Source organism: Patella vulgata, chromosome 7 (assembly GCF_932274485.2).
Source record: "Patella vulgata chromosome 7, xgPatVulg1.2, whole genome shotgun sequence".
Classification (NCBI taxonomy): Eukaryota; Metazoa; Mollusca; class Gastropoda; family Patellidae; genus Patella; species Patella vulgata.
Window position 1 is genome coordinate 68,453,487 of NC_065885.2, and position 16,389 is coordinate 68,469,875.

General features: G+C 38.6%; 1 pseudogene; it reads right to left on the reverse strand.

Moving 5' to 3' along the window:
• Positions 1-2,191: 2,191 nt before the first annotated feature.
• Positions 2,192-15,736, reverse strand: LOC126827847 (sialin-like; annotated as a pseudogene).
• Between the last annotated feature and the right edge of the window lie 653 nt (positions 15,737-16,389).

Below are 16,389 nucleotides of genomic sequence, written 5' to 3' on the forward strand. Positions count from 1 at the left end.
TGAAAGAGGACACCATAGGCTACTAAAATCAATCATATAAAAACTTTGTAGAAAATTTCCAGGTTCACTCGAAATATTGGGTTTGACGACCGGACTAACTGCTTTGATACCGAATAAGCGTGTTTGACGTGAGTTCTGATGTCCTAGAGAACTCAGAATATGCGGGCTGTGATCTAGTTTGTTTTTGTGACACTGACTGACTGGTCTGGAATCCAATCTGGTGGGTGAAATTCTGTCTGCACTGTTCATGCACATGAGCATTAGGGGTGACCGAAATATCCAACTCGTGAAGCTGAGCAGCCTGATTGATTACATTTGATCCCTTGTTGGTGAGCTTGACAACAACCCCACCAATATTTAGGTTGTTGTCGCAAATTATGCACGTATCCTTGGCGAAATACGACCCTTTTCACAAAATTAGCAAACAAAGATGCATGTGTCTGGGAAAACCCAGACTGGATTGCAAGCCAATCACCAGAGTTTAACAACATCCTCACCATTATTTAGGTTATTGCCGCAAATTATGCACGACTCTGTTCTCAAAATTAGCAAAAGACAGTTTAAAATATCAGGGAAAACCCAAACTGGATTCCAAGCCAATCACCAGATTGGATTCCAGTCCAATCAGCCAGTGTCACAAAAACAAACTATATCACAGCCCGCTTATTCTGAGTTCTCTAAGACATCAGAATTCACGTCAAACCCGCTTATTCGGTATCAAAGCAGTGTTTTGACGTCAAAATAACGGCAGTGTGACGTAATGACGTCACTGTGACGTCAGGACGTCACAACATAACATGCTGGCGTGGTGATAATTTTATTTTCCTATTCGTTGATATCACCTTTGTATCTAATAATAATACATTTATTGCTCTAAAACGAGCAGTTTCCAAGATATGGAGGCCAGAAAGTACAATTGGCGGCCATCTTGGATTTATGCTAATTATGAAAAACGCTACAGGGTTTCAGCGGACAATTTTGAGTTGGGAATCCTTTAGACATCCCTTTACTAGATTCTAGTGAAAGAAATTCTTTTGCAATTTGTTCTCGGTAGTTTTTTATTTCTCTCCGTCTATAGAGTCTATTTATATACATCATTATCACATTGATCGACGTCCCATGAAATTAATTCTATGAAAATCAACATTAGTCTTGATTATATTGTCCTAATCATTTGGAAAAGTACTTGAAATTTGTAGGGATTATAAAAGATATTAAATTTATCATCGATTGATGTTGTAATAAAACCACGTTGTCTGAAAGCCATTGAAACCGGCGATTACCACATTGAGTAGCGCAATTAGTTTTATATAGACCTGTATTTCGTTTCGTTTTTTTTATATTTTCAATGCCCTTTACTACATGAAAATCTGACCAGTTGTAGTTGAAGGTCACGTAAGAGATCATACGAGCGGCTTTTGACCGATGACGTCAGAATTTCAATTAACCAATCAGCGTGGATGTTTTCAGAGGGTAACCCACAGTTCCATGCAACTCACGCCAAAAACAGACCGGTTCATTGGCTAATCCCCCACTTTATCCAGAAAGCGTGTTATATAACAACCCTTCCAGATCCTAGTGTAGTAAAGACAAGTAAAACGAGATTTTGAACTATAATAAAACGAAACGAAATAGGATTTGTGTTTTAATCAGATTGCTATATACTGTAATATTGTTGTCATATGATGCGGTAGATAATAGTAATAGAATCAGATATATTACACCCTACAACAAACCAGAGTTAACCCCATGTCTCGGTATCACTACAGGCCCAGGATTGTACAGCGTAGTGGGCGCTTAGGGCTAGCCCCAGGATCCATTCACTTGTGGTGTGTGTATCACTACAGGCCCAGGATTGTACAGCGTAGTGGGCGCTTAGGGCTAGCCCCCAGATCCATTCACTTGTTGTTTGTGGTGTGTGTATATTGTGTCCTGTCCGTAGGTTTGTCTTGTGTGTATCCTGTCCGTAGGTTTGTCTTGTGTCAGTGTTTGTATATTGTGTCCTGCCCATAGGTTTGTCTTGTGTGTATCCTGTCCGTAGGTTCGTCTTGTGTGTATCCTGTCCGTAGGTTATCTTGTGTCAGTGTTTATATTGTATCATGTCCGTAGGTTTGTCTTGTGTAAGTGTTTGTATATTATGACTAATATTGAGTTAGAGGCCTAGATCCTTTAACATATGTTTGTAAGGTGATTATAATTTTATAGAAATCGTCCATCCATTTTCTTCATTCAAGTCCGATTTATCAAAGGCCTTATTATCATATAGAACTATGTCTTTCTGTAAATATTCTTCAACTTTCTTGATTGGGTCCTGTAACTCGACCTCCACGGGTTCAGCAGCCCATGGTTCTAAATCTGTTCGCGCGAAAAGTCCAAAAACAGTCCCTCCCAGCAGACACACTCCACCACATACATAAAGCACATTCCGCCATTCTTCTTGGGTTTTCTGAAATGACAATAATGGCCGTCGTGAAAATGTAGAAGATTGAACCAGAAATAAAATAAAATAGTGAATAACGCCCACTTTTCAGCACCGCCAGGAACCAGAAATAAAATAAAATAGTGGATAATGCCCACTTTTCAGCACCGCCATTGCTAACAAAGCAAACAACCCTAAATGATGATCATTGTTTTTTGTTTATTTCAAACGCACTGGAATGGCGGTATGAGGGTTCAGCCACTTAAAATTTTTATTTATGGACGTGGATAGAATCGACGGTCTTGTATGTTACTCGCGGGTTTTAATTATTTATGGATCTAATATTAGGATCTGGTATTAGGATCGAGACCCTTATTCACGAAAACTTAAACTAAGATAAAATCGAAATTTTAAGAAATACTGCAATTCGATTGGCTGACCAGTAAAATCAATTTGCATATATCCAATGAAGTTGCAGTATTTCTTAAAATTTCGGTTGTAACTTAGTTTAAGTCTTCGTGAATAAGGGCCCTGGTATTAGGACCGACGGTATTGCACGTTATTCTCTGTGTTTTAATACTGGCTCGCTAACTTGGAGGTCCCGGGTTGGAGCTCGGTTTGTCCCGAGAGAATTCCTCAAGAATTTCCAGCGTGGTTCGCTCACGTCAGGACGGAGGGCCTGGCAAAGGAACAGTACCATGTAGTTCGGACGGAAAAAAGATCGAGTTCATGTATACATTAGCGTGTACGTAAGCGAGCCATTGATAGATGAGTTTCGGAATAAGAATAGGCCGTAGTGACGATGTCCGAGAAACATTCCCCCATAGGACACTGTAGGAGGCATACTAAACTTAGGCTGCCCGTTTACAGTTAGCGCCGCTTGAGAACAGACACTAGGCTAGTTGACCGACACTTTAAGTCCTAAATCGATGATTTTAGTCGAATGAGAATTGTTAAGTTTTTATTCTGCTTCCATTTAATGTAATTGAACGGGTTTATTTAGTCTTTGTTTGTATGCCGGATGTGAAACATAGTAGAAGTGCATTACTAAGTTTTGGATATGGCGGTCATTTAGGACAGAGATCTAATCTTGAAGTATGAAGTAGATGGGTCTTTGTGCGCAGAATGTGTAGTACGTAAACACACATTTCATTTTATTTAAGTTCGTTTTGCGTATGCCCGTCTTCATTATCCCAGTCGGTGCAGAGGACGTTAAACCCCAGTTCATTTTGCTTGTGTTTTATACTACTCTTGTACGCATTTACGGGTAGGCCTTATTTGTCTTGAAGGAAATGAGGTTTAACGCCCCAGTGTTCTGCACCGACTGGGCTAATGAAGACAGTTATATCGAAGGAGAAACCCGCACTCTACCTACTGGGAATAGCGCTGTAAGGTTGAGAGGAAGCGTTCACCAGAGCACACGAACCTCATCCTTGTAAAAATCAAGGGCTGGAACGCGAAGAGGAATACACAGAAATGGCATCTTCCGGACAAAATTCCCGTCACTAGCGGTACACACGTAACCATAGTAACACAATCCCAATTTGTTTACTTTTCTCTATTTAATAAATAGACTGATATATAATACATACATTTGGCGTCAAGGCCCCGACCACTAATGGCGCCACCATACCTGGTACAGAGGCTATTGCATTGTTGATACCAAATAACACACCAGCATACCTAGAAATAAAAGTTATATTTAGAATTCATATCTACAACTCAATTCAATCTGATTACAATCTAGTGTCATTTGATTAACCAATCAGTGTTCATGTTTCTAATGGGTCCGTGCACCTCAAACCAAACACTCGCCGTAACAAACCGTTTCATGGGCTAATCCCTCACATCATCCAGAACCCAGGTTATAAAACAACTCTTCTAGATTCTAGTGTAGTCAATTTATAAAGACAAGTATAATGAATTTTAAGGTATAATAAACGAAACGAAATAGGATCTGTTTTTTAATCAGATTGCAACTCAATATGAAATATTCTTATTTACTGGCGTCTGAGGGGTTAGTCATGTTACATTAATATCAGCTTTTAGAATCTTTTAAGTTTCCAATGTATAGAGTTATACGCCCTTTAATTCTATAAAATAGTTGACCAGCGTACTGGTTGTTTGAAGTTTAGCCTCGCTTCACCATTTGTAGATTAAATCATTAAATGGCTGAACCGTTCTAATCTATTCAAAATCGGTCCTATCCGATGGCATCTAGATTTGATTATGGTCTTGTCATGTTAATAAATATGTAATTAATAGTTTATGTAACATTTAAGGCCTAACGAAAGACCTGCAATAGGTAGATTAAGCACTTGAATAATGCCCGGTTAAACACACATTACGCAAGAGCTAAATCTGCCTATTGCACGTCTTTCTATAGGCTTGAAATGTTATCTGAATTATTAATTAGACATTAATTAACTTATCAAGACCATAATCAACTCTCGATGGCATCGCTAGCTTGCGACATTTACTGGATAAGTATCCGATCTGCCCCTCAACGCTCATTCATGATTAAATCAAGATATGGATAATCGAGACTATGTATTTTATCGTACCGACTTTAGTAATGATGATTACATTATCTAGTTTGTAACTATTATAGTAAGAACGAACTGCCATAATCTCCAATAACGTATGTTTAAAGGGACAATAACACTCTTGCTGGCTTGACAGCTCCAGAAAATAAAAAATAGCCTTATTCTAAGTACCAGATGTGTTAGTGTCCTACCTGTTGTGTAAATTATCCATTAATTCCTATTTTACTTGTCCAGAGGGTTCAAAAATATTTTCAAATCCAAGTCACATTTGAAAAGCTTTACGTCAGGCTTTTGAAATCATTTAGTTGAATTTTTCCAATTTTTTAAATTAGGCGTGTTAAGATGAAATTTATATCATCAATCAATTGGAATATTGCAAAATAGTGCAATTTGTTGACCGGAAAAAAGATTGGGACATATTATTCAGTTACAACAAGAGTGGTATTGAGCCTTTAAGTTATATAAAATATAGAATAGAGCAATACGCCCTTTAAGTATATAAAATAGTTGATTGTTAACCCACCGCGGAGCAAAATCAACCTGATTAACCATATAACCAGCAAAACACATCCCTTCAAACGTTACAGCTAGTGTCAACAGTACTACTCCCAACATCTGATGTTCACAGGAAACAAACCCTGTAGCTACTAAACAACTTCCAGCACCAACAAATGCTAAAATAATTCACAAAATAACATTGTAGTATCAGGATTGTGGATTCGGTTAGAAAATGGGGAAGCTAGGAGCCAAGGGAAAAGGCAGTGTAGATTCTAAGGCCGTAAGCGTGTTCGTGGCGTTTCCGCGCGCTAAAAGGTCGGTCTCATGTAAGAGTAATGGAACAATTTCCATGAAAACGACGAAAACGAGCGCGCACCCGCGTGCATGGAAATTAGCGCTAAAATATGTTCAGTCTCCAGTCATTACACAACTCAAGGGGAGACTACTCTACTCACTTGCGGTTTTTCTTGCGTTACAGGGGAGATTATATATGAATATATATTGAAGATTTATTGAAACTTTGTTGAAAATAGTTGGTCGTCCCCTTTAAAGTATTATATAACATACATTTATAATACTGCTGTTATCGGAAAAAATGTGCGAGTAATGCGCTTTTATTGAGCACGTGTATTTAGCAGGGGAAGTAGCCGTTGAAAGGGGGGGGGGGCAAAACCTTGACTTAGTCACCTACAAATCCTGGATCAGATAACAGCCATTATCACCTACATTTAAACACCTCTTTGTCGGATATCATACACAAAGTATGATACACGTGATACCAACTGTTTTGGAGAGAGTAAACCGGTCGTCGCTACCCTGGCAACTAACGTTACCAGAAGAATCACCCGAACTAGGAAATGGCTAGGATACCCCGAGTTCACAAAGCATTGTCCGATTTAAGTTAAGAATTTTCCCAACTTTCAATCACTGTTTATGAAAAATATCCTTAATCCAGAAACACAAAAAGTTGCACATAGTTTCTTATTGATGTATTTGATACATTAAAACAACAAAAGTTTTATAAAGGGCTATATTTTAATTAATATAAGGCGAACAATTTGGTGTCAAAGTTCCGACCACTAATGGCGCAGCCATACCTGGTACACAAGCTATTGCATTGTTGATACCAAATAACTTAAGTCTGTGAACTCGGGACGTGGATTTCAGAAGCCGCAACTACTTAGAAGCTGACAACCTTGTGGTAAAGACAATCGATAGTCCAGTGTGGTTTAAATTGTATATTTATCCATCTTAAAGTACATCAATCAGTTGAAGTATTGTGCTCGGATTAAACGATAGCGTTTGATGAACGAAATGGGGTTTAGCCTCCTACTTTTCTGCACCAACTGGGCTAATGAGGAAAGGCATGTGCCATGCAGTGTGCTATGAGGGACATTTTGCCTAGTCAGCGACGTTACGGCCAAAGGTTCAGTTACGTGCATGCAAATGTGTACACGGGACCTCGGTTTTTTGTCCCAACCGAAGGACTTTACAATGTCGCCTGCCAGTCTATCTCTCTCTCTCTCTCTCTCTCTCTCTCTCTCCCTCCCTCCTGCATTACTGACAAGGGAGAGAATCACGCCGGAGATCACGCTTTACAGAGGCTGAAGTTTCACCATATAAAACAAAACCAAGATAAAATAAAAGTAAATAACTTCATTGCATACCAATTATCTGGAAGAATTTTCGTATGTCTTTAACGGAGAAAGATTTTGTTCTGAGAAAATCTGCTGCTTGACCAGACAATACGGTAGATGCAGTCATAGCAATGTAAGGTACTGCTGACAAGATACCATTCTTAAAATAAATAAAAAAACCATACCATATAAATACAATAACATTAGCCATAGCGTACATAGTGATATTTAAAAACATACTAGGGGATTGGGGGAGACGGAGAGGGGGAGGGGGTCGAATGGTGTAACGCGTGCGATTTAGATCATAAATGTCTTTCAGAGTCAAGAGGCGGGGATTCGATCCTACATTTGTTGTAGATCATAAGGTCTATTATTAAGTCAAATGGTTTGGTTTGGGAAAGGAGTGGAGTCGCCTGTCTAACCTCGTGGGTTTTCTCCAGGTCCCCCGGTTTCCTACCACAGTTGAAGACCCCTATGCGTAAGCGAATTATTGTTGTTGTAACATATGTTAGTCCCGAAATGACCTAGTTCGTGTTGAGTGGACGTTGTCTCTGTCTCTGTTTCCGTCTCTGTCTCTCTGTCCCCCTGTCTCTCTTCCGATGTAATAGATCGTGAAAAGCTTGCGAAAACAATGGTTTGTACCAAAACATTTTAGCCCTGACAAACATTCAAAATAATACCTATATTACATATTATTGAGCAAGCATCTGTGATATTGGGACAGATAACTCTATGTAGAAGTAAATAAGGAATCAGACCAGTAATTCTCTCCGTGTTGACATCAATGTTAAATCCCTCAAATAATTTTAATCTTTATAACCTCCTAAATGCCACAATCACCTAATGAAAGTGTTGAAGAGGGTGAACTTTTCGAATACTTTCTAGGCCTGGCCAAAGGCAGTGAAGTCACTTAGTAGACGATACATGTATATTTACCGACTGATCATTGCGCCCCTGAATCAAGAATATTCACCTGGCAGAATAGGTAAACATCGAAAAGTCAAAACAATTGACACGCAAAAGTGGAGACAAGGGAAAACAAAATGGTTATAAATAGACAAACTATATAATGAAATCAAGGGGAATAACTCCAAAGACATGGTTAACTATTAACAGGTCTTCCCCTTTTAAAAATCTGACTTACCGATTTAATATCAAACTTGAGAACTTCTTTCATAAACGTTGGTAAACCGGTCAGTAGAGTATAGTGGATCCAATTATTACAGAAGTGTGCCACCAGACAGGCCTGCATAGCTCGAGATTTAGCTATAGCTAACCATGGCGTCGTTAATACCTGACAATCGACAAATAACAATGGACGATGGTTTTCATCAGGTACAGGTATCCAATCGCTATTCATCTTCTTGTTGTTCTTAGGGCGAAGCTCACAGAAACAAGCCTATGGCTCAGGGAATCCACGTGCGATTGATACGAAACTAGGCATGTGTGTTCCTTGATTGTTGAATTGGCGTCCCATTTTCCCAAAAATGGCTGCAATGACGTGATACAAAGTTCATGGTCCATAGTACGGTAGTACGTAGGCTACACTTTGTAGAACCAAATGATGACAGAAGGCGCCACTGATACATATAGTGACTCGAAAGGGTTTATTATGCGTGGAATATTCTTAGAAATATTTATACTAGTTATGTAAAATATCTGAATCTCTGCCGTACACTTTGGCGCAGGTAAATCTCTAAACTCCACGAACTGGACGTCATCTTAACCTACCGAAATATTTCTCAGGACTCTGTGAATGATTGAAGGAAATGGGATTGGGGGGGGGGGGTAGCGTCCTTCGTTTCTTCATCGATTGATCTAACGAAGGCAGCCATACGCCCATGCAGTAGGCTATGACTGATTCTATATAATAATGAAGGAAGTGACGTACTCTGGTTTGTTTATCACCTATTCCTGACTCTATATAATATCTCTCAGCTTCAGATATTCGTGGATGTTCAGTTGGTGTATCCGCCACAAATATAAACCATAATACCAGCCATATCACAGTTACAATACCTACATATAAATATACACCATATTACAGTTACAATACACAAATATACACAATATCACAGTTACAATACACATACACAAATATACACAAATACACGCCATTTTACAGTTACAATATACACAAATATACACCATATCACAGTTACAATAGCCATTTCACAGTTACAATACACATACACAAATATACACTAATATACACTACTATACACAATATCATAGTTACAATATACACAAATATACACTATATATACAAATATACAATACACACACACACACACATACACAAATACAGTATCTATGTATATATAAACACATATACACCATCTTACAGTTACATATATATATATATATATATATATATATATAAATTTAAACAGGGCCAACAATTATTTCCTTACTCAAAATCAAAACATTATATTTTAATTATCAAATTATTATAACTGATGTTTGGAGAAGCACGTGATACTAATGACAGTCGTAAAATATAACAGACAACATGACGTTTAAACATGTGCTCTTTCTATCATCATTACGATCAGAAGTTACAATTTTATGAAATTAAAGGCTTCTTACTACTTACTATCGTTAGAAACACTTTAAAATTTATTTGACTTACCAGAAATTTTTTTTTAATTTGGCTGAGTATCTATAAATATATATATAACAATTTAAACAGGGCCAACAATTATTTCCTCACTTAAAATCAAAACATTATATTTTAATTATCAAATTATTATAACTGACAGTCGTAAAATATAACTAGTCATTAAAACAGACAACATGACGTATAAACGTGTGCTCTTTCTATCATCCTAAACTAACATAAACCCTCATTACGATCAGAATATTGGATGTTCCTATCTATAATTTAAAATCATTCAGATCCAGAACTCTTTGACACAGTGCATCAATTGTGTGGAATACACTTCCAGAAAATATCCGACAACGTGATTCTGTGTCAGGTTTCAAATCCAAAGTGAAAACTTGGTTATTTAGTCAGTAACATTAACAATCAGAAAAGAGAACATAGTTTCGCGCCTGGGGGCTAGCGGAGTGTATAGTTGCTATAACTTATAATTATTGAAATAGTTTCGCACGTAGGGCCTAGCGGATTGAATAGTTGCCCGATACAAATATCATTATAATTATTAAAATAGAAAGCTATCGGAAGAATTATAAATTATTGTTACGTACTGGTAAGATAGAAGATTGATCCCCAGCCATTATCAAAACCATAATCACACAGAAGGCCTGATGCAGCAAACGTTATAATATTACCAATAAACGATCCTGAAATTATAAACATAAACCTCGAAGAACCACTTGGCAGTTGACGTCATCTTTTGATGTTGGCGTACCATTATTTCAAATAATCGTACGGGCGATGTGCCAAGTGTAACTACGAGGGGTGATTGATAAGTAGTGAGTCTAACAGAAAAAAACAAGAATTTCAAATCAAATGCATTTATTTTTCAACATAGTCCCCCTTTAATGTTATACACTTCTGCCATCGGTGTTGGAGAGCTTTTATTCCAGTTCTGAAGAAGTCTTTGTCTTGGGTGTGTAGAAAATCATTCACAGTGGCAATGACGTCATCGTCAGACGGGAAATGCCTACCGGAAAGACATTTCTTCAGAGCAGGAAACAGATAGAAGTCTGAGGGAGCTAAATCAGGAGAGTAGGGTGGATGCTGAAGAAGTTGAAAACCACAGTCATGGACTGCTGACATGGGAACAGCTGATTTGTGCACTGGCGCATTGTCCTGGTGGAAAATCACACTTTCCTCGTCTTTTGGTCTTAATTTCTTGCCTCAACTGCCTTATAAGTGCTGCATAGTATCTACCGTTAATTGTTTGACCCTTTTGGAGGTAATCCACCATGCGAACACCCTCGGAATCCCAGAATACTGAGGCCATCACCTTTCCTGTCGATGAAACAGTCTTTGCCTTCTTTGGGGTCGGCGACGTCACATGTTTCCACTGTTTTGTTTCTGGCTGAAAGTGGTGGACCCAAGTTTCATCCATAGTAACAATTTGTTTTAGAAAGCGGTCAGGATCGGTTTCAAATAAGGCTAGATTCTATTCTGACATGATGTGTCTTGAACGCTTTTGATCAGGCGTCAAAAGCTTTGGCACCCATCGTGCTGAAACCTTTGTCATTTCCAAAGTTTCAGAGATAATAGAATGAACTCTCTCCTGGCTAATACCAACTACCCCAGCTATGAATCTTTCAGTAACTCGCCTGTCATTCATTATCAGATCATGGATTTTTTGTACCATTTCAGGTGTTGACACAGTTTTTGGTCGGCCAGGGCGTGGTTCGTCTTCAATGCTGTCTCGGCCACGCTTGAATTCAGCTGACCACTTTTTAATTGTGGCATATGCAGGAGCATCATCTCCTAATGTCTCAACCATATCATCATGTATGGCTTTCGGTGTTAGACCCTTTTTATGCAGATACGTAATCACAGCTCTCGCCTCGATATGGTCCATTTTCTGATAACAACAGATCCTACTTGATTGTTATAACCTGTCACAACCAAACAGTTTAACCGAATGTGATGAAAGTTTGCGACAGAGCCCGAAGAACATAATAGTGCATGTGCAAAACGTGGTATCATTGTGTTGCACGGTTTTCAAACGAGGCTCACTACTGATCAATCACCCCTCGTAGTTTAAATATTGAATCCGAGTGACGTATTTCATTGCAAAGCACGTGCAAGTGTCTGTATTTTAAGTTGTTTAATGGCCTCGAGCTTAAGACATTGCGTAATATGTTGTAAAAACACTCGGACCTCACGGCCCTCTTGTTGTTACAGTATATTACTTAATGTCTCGCCCTCGACCATTAAACAATACATAATTGCAATCCATCTCGGCTTATGACGATAGACCGACCTATTATTGAACTCGGGGCATGAAGAGGTTAAAGGGACACAACTCGTTTAAAAGAAAAGGATACAGACCACCCCAAATTATCGTTAGGATAAATGCTTTTTACTACAGCCACAGAAATAAAAGTGTTATGTTTTTGCACCAAAATTTGTATGAGTTTGACCATAAAAATATTGAGGTACACAAAATTAAAGTATCAAACTAAAACGTGTAACTATTGGCCGTACATATTACGGTAACCAACCTGATAACTCTGTTATCCTTCCGCCTCAAAATCATCATAAATATTTACCAAAACCAAAAAATGTTAATCCAAAACCTCTTCGTCCAATCTACATCACAAAATCAACAAAAATGGACAGACATTCAAAGGGAATGAAAAGTGACAGAGAGAGAATTGCTATAAAAAGACGAATTACATAGTGAAATTTAATGGTGGTCTGCCTGCAAAAGCGAAGCCCTGCAGACAAGAAAAAATGAAATGAAATTGGATTTAAAGTCTTACTTTTCTTTACTTAAACCTGCTTGTACACAATGGTACTGACTAGTCTTTATACTAACCTGCTTGTACACAATGGTACTGACTAGTCTTTATACCAACCTGCTTGTACACAATGGTACTGACTAGGCTTTATACCAACCTGCTTGTACACAATGGTACTGACTAATCTTTACTAACCTGCTTGTACACAATGGTACTGACTAGTCTTTACTAACCTGCTTGTACACAATGGTACTGATTAGTCTTTACTAACCTGCTTGTACACAATGGTACTGACTAGTCTTTACTAACCTGCTTGTACACAATGGTACTGACTAGTCTTTATACCAACCTGCTTGTACACAATGGTACTGACTAGTCTGTACTTAAACCTGCTTGTACACAATGGTACTGACTAGTCTTTACTTCAACCTGCTTGTAGACAATGGTACTGACTAGTCTTTACATAAACCTGCTTGTACACAATGGTACTGACTAGTCTTTACTTAAACCTGCTTGTACACAATGGTACTGACTAGTCTTTACTTAAACCTGCTTGTACACAATGGTACTGACTAGTCTTTATACCAACCTGCTTGTACACAATGGTACTGACTAGTCTTTATACCAACCTGCTTGTACACAATGGTACTGACTAGTCTTTATACCAACCTGCTTGTACACAATGGTACTGACTAGTCTTTACTTAAACCTGCTTGTACACAATGGTACTGACTAGTCTTTACTTAAACCTGCTTGTACACAATGGTACTGACTAGTCTTTACTTAAACCTGCTTGTACACAATGGTACTGACTAGTCTTTATACCAACCTGCTTGTACACAATGGTACTGACTAGTCTTTATACCAACCTGCTTGTACACAATGGTACTGACTAGTCTTTATACCAACCTGCTTGTACCCAGCCATTAGACGTAGCGCCGCTATCAGTGTAATCTTTCCATATATCACACTTTTGGCGTCTTCATTAGTCCAGTTGGTAGAGCCGCGATTAAATTTAAATAATTGACTTACCCGCATAACAAAATGACGTCAATCGACTTCTTTCTAAAGGTGGCGCCCATTTACCCCACATACTGTGCATGGCAGGAAACATGAGACCCTGGATTTATAAATATATAAACAGTTCAAATTATGTTCCCAGTTTTAGTAAGTTAAAGTCTCTGGTTGTTAATCCCTTGCACACGACACCATTGTGACGACGAAACCCCCAAAAGAAAATACAAACATGGTTCACTCCAGTACACGAAATAATCCTAATCCTAGTTTAGATAACAAATTTTAATCTTTCTGAAAAAAGACCTTTCATAAAACTCGAACTTGTTTTTGTCCTTCTTCGGTTATTTCAAGTACGATTTGAGTACGCTCGATATAAAAGGCAATACCCTTATGGCTGGACTTTTAATATGACGTCACAATTCTAAGACGGCGGTGATAACCTCGTATTCGATCTCTAGTCCATAGTACGTCAGTACTTGTTTTGTTTAGTGATACACAAAATATTTTTAAATGTTGGTTATATTATAGTCGTTTTAATGGAATTAAATGAAATTGAGTGTAACTTCTTATTGTTTTGCTGACAAGGAGAGCTGTCTAGTCGTTCGGATGGGACGAAAAACCGAGGTCTCGTGTACATATTGGCGTGCACGTAAAAGATCCCTTGGCAGTTGGAATTCGATATAAGAGTAGGCCGTAGCGCCGCTGCCCGGGCAAAATTTCCCTCATAGCACACTGTATGACGTATGTCGTCTTCATTAACCCCGTTTAGGAGCAGAACAGTAGGACGTTAAACCCCATTTCATTTCATTTCCTATTGTTCTGCTCTGAAACAGGTAAACGCCATACCATGGGCTACGGGAACAATTTTGCTCGGACAGCAGCGCTATGGCCTACTCTTATATCGATTTCCAGCCAAGGGCTCTTATACGTGCACATTCGAACGACTATATTTTGTACTTAGCCAGGGTCCCCGTCCAACACCACTGACAATAGGGATGGGGAGAAGACGCCAGAAAATGCCCTTGAACTTCTCGGTAAACACCGACATCGAACACGGTACCTGTAGGTTAGTGACTCAACCTCTTACTCACTGGTCGACCGCGACTTCCGGGGTAGTTTTAATATAATCTATGTGTGACATACTTACCGACGCCAATCCTAGTAAAACTCTTAATGCTGTAACTAGACGAATATCATATCTAGCGGCAACAGGTGTCAAAGAATTCAATAAAAATGCTAAAACCAGACCAAAACCTATTACTCTTTTACCACCAAATCTACCAGCTAACAAACCACCAGGCATCTGTGTTACTAAGTAACCATAAAAATAAGAAGACAATAATGTAGCTTGTTCCGTTTTACTCCAATCAAATTCTTCAGTCTGAAACATTAAATAAAATTGAATTTAAAGTTCCGTTTTCTGCACGAGATAATGAAGACGTCATACAATCTGCTGTGACGTTCTTTTTGTCTGGGCAGTGGAGTTCCACCTACTCGTCATCGAATTCTGTCAAGGGTTCTTTTACGTGGACGCCAATATGTACACGGAATCTCCGGTTTGCGTCCCATCCGAATGCCGGGACACCTGTGCGTATATCTGACCTCGGTTTTGCGTCCGATATAAGGGATAACTCCGTACAGGAGAGAGAGAGAAATGGGGTTTAACGTCCACTCGACACAAACTAGGTCATTTCGGGACTAACATATGGTTTAATTTTATTTCAATAATTCGCTTGCGCGTAGGGGTCTTTAGCAGTGGGAGGAAACCGGAGGACCCGGAGAAAACCCACGAGGTTGGACAGGCGACTTTACTCCTTGTCACGTACAACCGGGGAATCGAAACCCCGCCAGTTGACTCAATGACAGACCGTATGATACAGCGCGCGTGTGCTAACCATTTGGCCATCCAACCCCCCAACTCCGTACGGTATCAATGACAAGCGGGAATAGCCAGACATCTGAGATTGTTCCCATGAACAGAGAGAGAGAGAGAGTATAATATATTTTACCTACATTAGAGCTACTGCTATTACTTGTTTGTTCACTACACTTTGGGTTGGTATTATTCGCTGCATTGGTTGATTTCTCTGGGTAGCTTTTACCATACACACTATTGCAACACTTAAATTGACTCGTAGTGCGTACATACAGAAAAATCCAAAGAAACCAATATATGCAAGTATCCATCTTTGTGACAAACAGCAGGGTACTGAAAATATAAACATTCGAATAAAGGAAGATCAGAATTCATCCAAATATCACGTAACTGCCATATCATATCGTGGACGTTGTATCCATTTCAAATTTCTGCTCTAGTAGTAACAGAGAGGTAATTATAGCCATTTAAATTTATAGAAACCACGCAATAGGCCTATACCAATTGTAAATTGACATAAGTAAGAATATTACAAGATTCTAGCAATTTATGTAACTATGTTTGTTTTTTAAAAATGTGTTCATGTTGGTTTGGACAATTGAAAATAGTCTGAAATAAAGGCGTTTATTACACTCAATCAAGTTGGAATCATTACAATAGTCATCGAACAGTATACATATTGACATGTTTTACGGTGTAACTATTATCGTAATGTGGATAAGTTAATGCTCTGTTAAATTATGTGTAGTACATTTTGGGGCCCGATTAACACCCCACACACCAACTAACACCGCCCAGATCTTCATATAATGCAGGCTGCCTGTCGTAAAACAAAACGAAATATAGATCTGTGTTTTGATCAGATTGTCTGTAGATAACTGATTTTATTGAACTTTGTAATGTTATTGTTATGGCTGTGTGTTGTCACCCATTTCTAGGGTTACAGTAAGATTTACGGGGTGTTTGGATTTGGGACTTTGAAGCCATTATACTAAATTAAAG